This window comes from Tenrec ecaudatus, chromosome 17 (genome assembly GCF_050624435.1).
Source record: "Tenrec ecaudatus isolate mTenEca1 chromosome 17, mTenEca1.hap1, whole genome shotgun sequence".
NCBI classification, from domain to species: Eukaryota; Metazoa; Chordata; class Mammalia; order Afrosoricida; family Tenrecidae; genus Tenrec; species Tenrec ecaudatus.
Genome location: NC_134546.1, coordinates 86542728 through 86548727, shown reverse-complemented (window position 1 = coordinate 86548727; position 6000 = coordinate 86542728). Strand labels below are relative to the sequence as shown.

The 6000-nt window shown below is 38.6% G+C and overlaps 1 pseudogene; it reads left to right on the top strand.

Annotated features, from left to right (window-relative positions):
- The first annotated feature begins 3154 nt into the window (after window positions 1–3154).
- Window positions 3155–6000, top strand: part of LOC142430575 (PWWP domain-containing protein 2A pseudogene) — a 29916-nt pseudogene continuing 27070 nt past the window's right edge.

Sequence of the window (6000 nt, the reverse complement as noted above, 5' to 3'; positions counted from 1 at the left end):
TTAACCAGGTCACAATGGCCATGATTTGGATGTGGGCTTACTCTGGGAAAGTGGCTTGGATTGTGCCTTTGATAGACTTATTAGAACAGCATTGGTAGGAAAATAGCTGGGGGACAAAAGCTAAATCTACCGAGTAAATAATGACTTTGAATCTTCTTACCTGAGCAAGCTGACAATTGGTGGCCATTTACTGAAGTGGCAAAGGCTAAGGACTGACAAGAGAAGACATTAATTTGTGGATATTAAACTTCTGATATAGTAAACTTATATATATAAATTTATATATATATATATAATTCTGTATATATTTAATATAGTATATTGATATAAAATAGTATATTGATGATCTATCTATGTATATTATCCCCAAAACAAACTCACTACAGCCTCATTAATTCTTACTAACAGGAACCTCATATATGTTTCAGAGTTTGTAAGTATTTTTCTGAAAGAGATAACCTCATTTTTCTCTCTCTGGAAAGCTTACAGGTTTGAACCACTGACTTTGCAGTTAGCAGACCGATGCATTCTGATAATGCTACCCACGCTCCTTTATATTACAATTCAAGACAGTCCTGTTATTCATTCATTTGATGGGTATAAATAGGACATTGGATGTTTAATGGGCTTTGTCTGAAGTATCTTGATGCTGGGGATCATTAGTGAGCAATTGGAAATTTTCTGTACTCTTAGAGCTTCCATGATAAGCACTGATTGTCTTAGTTTCCTAAGAAGTTCCACAAAATGGCTGGTTATAAGGAAGTGCCACAAAACAGGTGGCTTTAAAGAACAGAAATTCATTTTATCATAGTTGAGGAGGCTAGAAGTTTGAAGTCTGGATTTTGTTGAAGAGTATAAATCGTCCTTTGTCATTTTCAGCTTTTAGTAGCTGCTGGCAGTCTTCATATATTTAGGCTGGTAAATACAACTGCTGTGCATGTCTGTCTTCATATATCATCTTAGACATGTGTGTGTGTTGCATTTGTAATAATAGTCATATTTAAATATAATTGAATCCAGGATGGGGGGGGCAAGAACCCACAAATACATATATCCCTGAGGCCAATAATTCTTCATACGGTCCACCTTGTCAGGTCAGATTATTTGTTCAACAAAAAACATGAAGCATGGATCCAACCCTGTTGTACACCTTTCCTGATTCTAAGCCACGTGTGATTCCTTTGTTTTATTTGAACAACTGCCTCTTGGATTTTGTACAGCTTTTCATGAACATAATTCAGTGTTCCAGAATCCCTGCTCCTCACAATGTTATGCATAATGTTTCATGATTGACATATTTAAATTCCTGTGTAGTCATTGAGGCATAGGTAAAATAATTCCTTTTTGATATCCTCTGCGTTGGACCAATTTGATTTTTTTGTCAGCAATGATATCCCTTGTTCCACTTCTGAATTCAGCTGGAATTTCTGGTAGTTTCCTGTCTATGTACTGTTTAAATTTGTTAAAAATTATGTTCAGCAGAATTTTAGTTGAATTTTCTATTGATGAATTTAAAAAATACATACTTGCCTCATTCTGCTTCTGTCGGGTCACCTTTATTTGTAATATGCTTGAATATGCACTGTTAATTGCTCATACATCAATCAAGTTCAAGTTGAAGACAATGAAAACAAATCCACATGAGTCAAAGTACAACTTGGATATATTACACCTAAATTTAGACAAATTAGACAATTTCAAAAATATATTGGTTGCATTGAACACTAATATTTTAAGACCAGCCAGTGGGATTATATAAAAGATACTGTGTATATCATACATGAAGAAATGAAATAGTCATTGACCAGAATGTTAAGAAAGAAAGAAATGACAAAAAAAGATGTCAGAGATATTTTGAACCTTGCTTCTGAACATAAATAGATAAAATGAATGGAAGAAATGAAATGAAAAATTTGTACAGGAGATTAAAAAGGGGAAATTAAGAAAACAAAAAGTAAAGTTTATAATGAAATATACAAAGATATAATATTAGAAAGTCAATGGATACAAATATGCTTGGTATTTATCAAGTTGAAAGCACTGGGGAAAACATTTAATTGCATTTTTGAAGGATTCTATGGGCAAAGTGTTGAATGCTGCAGTCATTGTAGACATATACTGAACATTCCCCCCAATGACAGCACAGTATATATTCTGTTTCAGTGCACGTGAGCATTCCCTAGAATAGACTACACGTGAGACCAAAAAGCCAGCCTTAATAACTTGAAAAGTATTGAGGTATTTACAATCCATTTTCTCTCACCACATACTGTAAATTTTATAAAACTAACATAGGAAGAAAAAGTAAAATACAGTCAAACATATGCAAGCTGAAGTGCATACTGTTTCAAAACTACTGAGTAACTGATGAAATAAAGAATTGAATAAAAAACTCCCATGAAATAAATGAGAATGAAAATACAACACATGAAAACATTTGCAACATAGTGAAAGCAATATTCAGAGGACAATTTATAGCAATGAATGCACATGTGAAAAAGAAGAGAGAACCCAAACCAACACCTTAACCCAACATCTTAAACAACCAGAACAAGAGTAGCAAAATACACCTGCAGTAATGGGGGCGGGGTGGGGAATCATAAAGATTAGGTAGAAATAAGTGAATTGAAACATAGGAAAGTGATAGAAAAACTAACAAGACAGGAAGGTGGTTCCTTGAAAGGATTAATAAAATCGACCAACCATTGGCAAGCTTAACAAAGGAAAGGAAAAGAAAGAAGAGGCAAATACCAAGAATGAGGTATGAAAGGGTCCTATAACAGCAGAACCAATGACATTAAAACTTAATAACACATTGCTATGAAAGGCTGTCTGTCCTCCAACACATTTGAAAACCTAGGTGACCTGGAAAATTTTCTAGAAATATGCTAACGACCCAAATTAACACATACTGTTATAGAAAACCTCAACAGAGCAGTAACAAGAAATAGAGCAGGTTAAAAAAAAAGTTAGAGACCAGGCATGCATTGGGTCTTACTATATCTCAGCCTGGCCCTGTTTGTAATTGATGGCTTCTCTGAGTGGGATGGCAGGAAGGCCAGGAGGCTGTGGCAGTCCCAGGCACAGGTTTGGGCCCCGTGGGATCCCTGTGAGATTGTTTCCCAAAAAAGAATATAAAGATTACCCTGAGGCCATGCAGCTACAAAGTAATGTGATCCAAGAAGCTGTAGAAGTCAAGGGAGAAGCTAATGGTGCTTCTCCCATGACCTTTCTCCAGACCTGCCTCTGGAGCCTAGACGAGCTGAAAGCCTCTATCTCTCTTCCATGAAGGAGCACCTTACCTTCCCCTGTTGTTTATCAAGGACACAGATAGCCAATTGATGCCTCAGCCATCTCCTCAGAAAATTAAGTAACCCAAATGAAAACTGTACAGGGAAGTACCCATATCTATTTAATGAATGCTATTAAACCACTACCCAGGAAAGTACTGTGAGACAATTTTTTTTAAGTTGTTACTGAGCAAAAGGAAATCAGAAAGGTTGTGGGAAGCAGAAAGATTTCTCCCAAGTCATCTCCCCCAAATATATGTTAGACTCAGGACACTGCTTGCAACTGATGGTAAATGATTGTCAAGTTATCTCCCTGAAGACGCCAGCCATCCAGAGCAAACAGATACCACTGTTTTTCTCACAATAGGCAGGGCTCACCCTGCTGTTAGGGTCAGTGGATTACTTTCCCTGAAAGCTCAGGCTAAATAAAGTCTCCAGCTCTAAAGCAATCAAGGTTAGGCCACCATCATGAATCTAGGGTCCATGGTATAGCCTTATTCCCTCCTCTTCCCTTAGTGTATGTACCCCTAGATCACCCCCTCCCATTACTGTATTACTTATAGCACAACCCTTTCCTGTGATGTATGTCTTCACCTGTAATTAGGGGGCTTGCACATCCCCAGAGAATATAAACCTTGGTTAGCAATAAATCGCTCTCTCTCTCTCCACGTGGACTACCAAGTGAGGCTGAGGTGAGCATGCTTCTATGAAATGTGTCTGACTCCATTATTTCAATCTCTCTTCTATCTCTCATACTCTCTATGACTTTAATATAATCTTTACTTATTATCACTGTACAATTGCGCCTACCAGACCTGTGACGATGTGTTAGGGGTTGGCTCCCCTGACCAAAGATAGTAGTGCAAGTGACTCTTCTAAATATGAAGATTAATAAAACAAATAATAAATGGAAGTGTCACTACCCCGGGCAAGAATCTTAAACTGACCATAAAGCAGATAGGGAAAAAATGATATCCATAAAACAAATGTGATTAAGATTTCAAAGTAGGGGCAAAGTAGAGACATGGTAGTTAAAATTTCTGCTAAGGAAAATACCTTAAAAACTCAGTTAACTAAGTACTCCATAGTAAGAACATGGATCATGCAAAAGCTGAGAAATGTTGAAAATTGCCAACGGAGAGGCACAAAAGAAACCAAGTAAAACCTCTACTTCCAAAAGTGCACATTCAAAAGTCCATTCCTCCTGTTGTTATGAAAATCCTAGCTCAGGCTCCCTTCTACTTCTGGTAATTCAAAATCACAAAGGTACAAGAATGAAGAAAACGAGTCTTCTCTGAAGACAGGTCTTAGAAGAGAGGGGTGACAAGATGGTGTCCAAGCCCGGTCTCACTGCACCTCCATTTTCTCAGTAGGTGAGACGCCTTCAGAAAATCAGAGTCCCTCAAAAGGCCCTGAAGAGGCAAGCAGTGAGATTCAAGACACAAATGAGGTACCTGTGCTTAGAGCAGGGTGGACAATAACTCCCGGGCAAAGGAGCAGAAAAAAGGCAGTATATCTGTTTACAAGCCCCTTGTTAAGATCAGACCAGATGCTGAGTACCAAACCCCCAGCAGAAAGTGACTAATCATCCCTGCAGTGTCTGCTGCCTCAATTGATAATCAGGAGTCCAAGCAGCTGTCCAAAGGGCTAATCATCAAATTGCAACAGGAGACTTCACAAACGAATCAAAACACCGAAGTTAAGAGTAATTAAAGGACCCAGTTTGGGCTTAAACTAGCCAATGGAACTCCTCCAACAGTCCATCACAAAATAAGTGCCTTGTCCTCAGATTGGGGTCTCCTCAAATCACAACGGGCTGCACTTTACTCTCTTGAAGCATATTTGTTTATCAACTAATTATTAACACATTTATTAACTACCGCGTGGTCTTGTATGTGCCGGGCTATCTATGTTGTTGCCACAAGCTGCTTGAGAGGGATGTGATAGTTAATTCTGAGGAAGAAAGTTCAGTGGCATCAGCAGGTAACTTTTCTGGGGGCTTGTCCAGGATCCTGTCTTTTCTTCAAGATTTTCTTGCAGCAGAGGTAAGTCATGCTGTGAGCTCCTGGACTTTTCACGTGTATTTGGTGTGCCTCTTTCCTCCTTTCTCTTTTAAACAATTCTTAGAGCTAGTTTTATTTTATTAGTCTGGAAGATTTATGTTTTCCCAGTTGGAAGATACACAGCATGACCTCAGTGAGGTGACTCAGTGACTGACTGAAACTATGCAGGGGATCCGCAGGGTGACCTCCTCATTATGTCATTCTTGGAGTCCACATTCCTGTGGTCCAAAGACTAGACAGGTAAGGGCTCATCCAAGTATCATAAAACACCTGCTAACTGCCAGCCTGGGTCCTTAAGCCTCATCTGGGTGTGAGTGAATTAACCATAAAACGGATGAGGCTAACTTCATAGCGAGTATTTGGAGAAAACCGCATTTTCCCTAAGCACTCTGTTCCAGCGCACTAGGCCCCCAAGAAGAGATGAAAGTTTTCTACCCCTTTCTCTTGTCTGTTCATTCCAACCTCGCCCTCTGATTCAGAATTTTCTGCTTTAAAAAAATCATTTTATTAGGGGCTCATACCACTCCTATCACAATCCATACATACGTCAATTGTGTAAAGCACATTTGTACAGTCATTGCCCCCATCATTCTGAAAACATTTGCTCTCCACCCAACCCCCTGATATCAGGTCCTCATTTTTCCCTC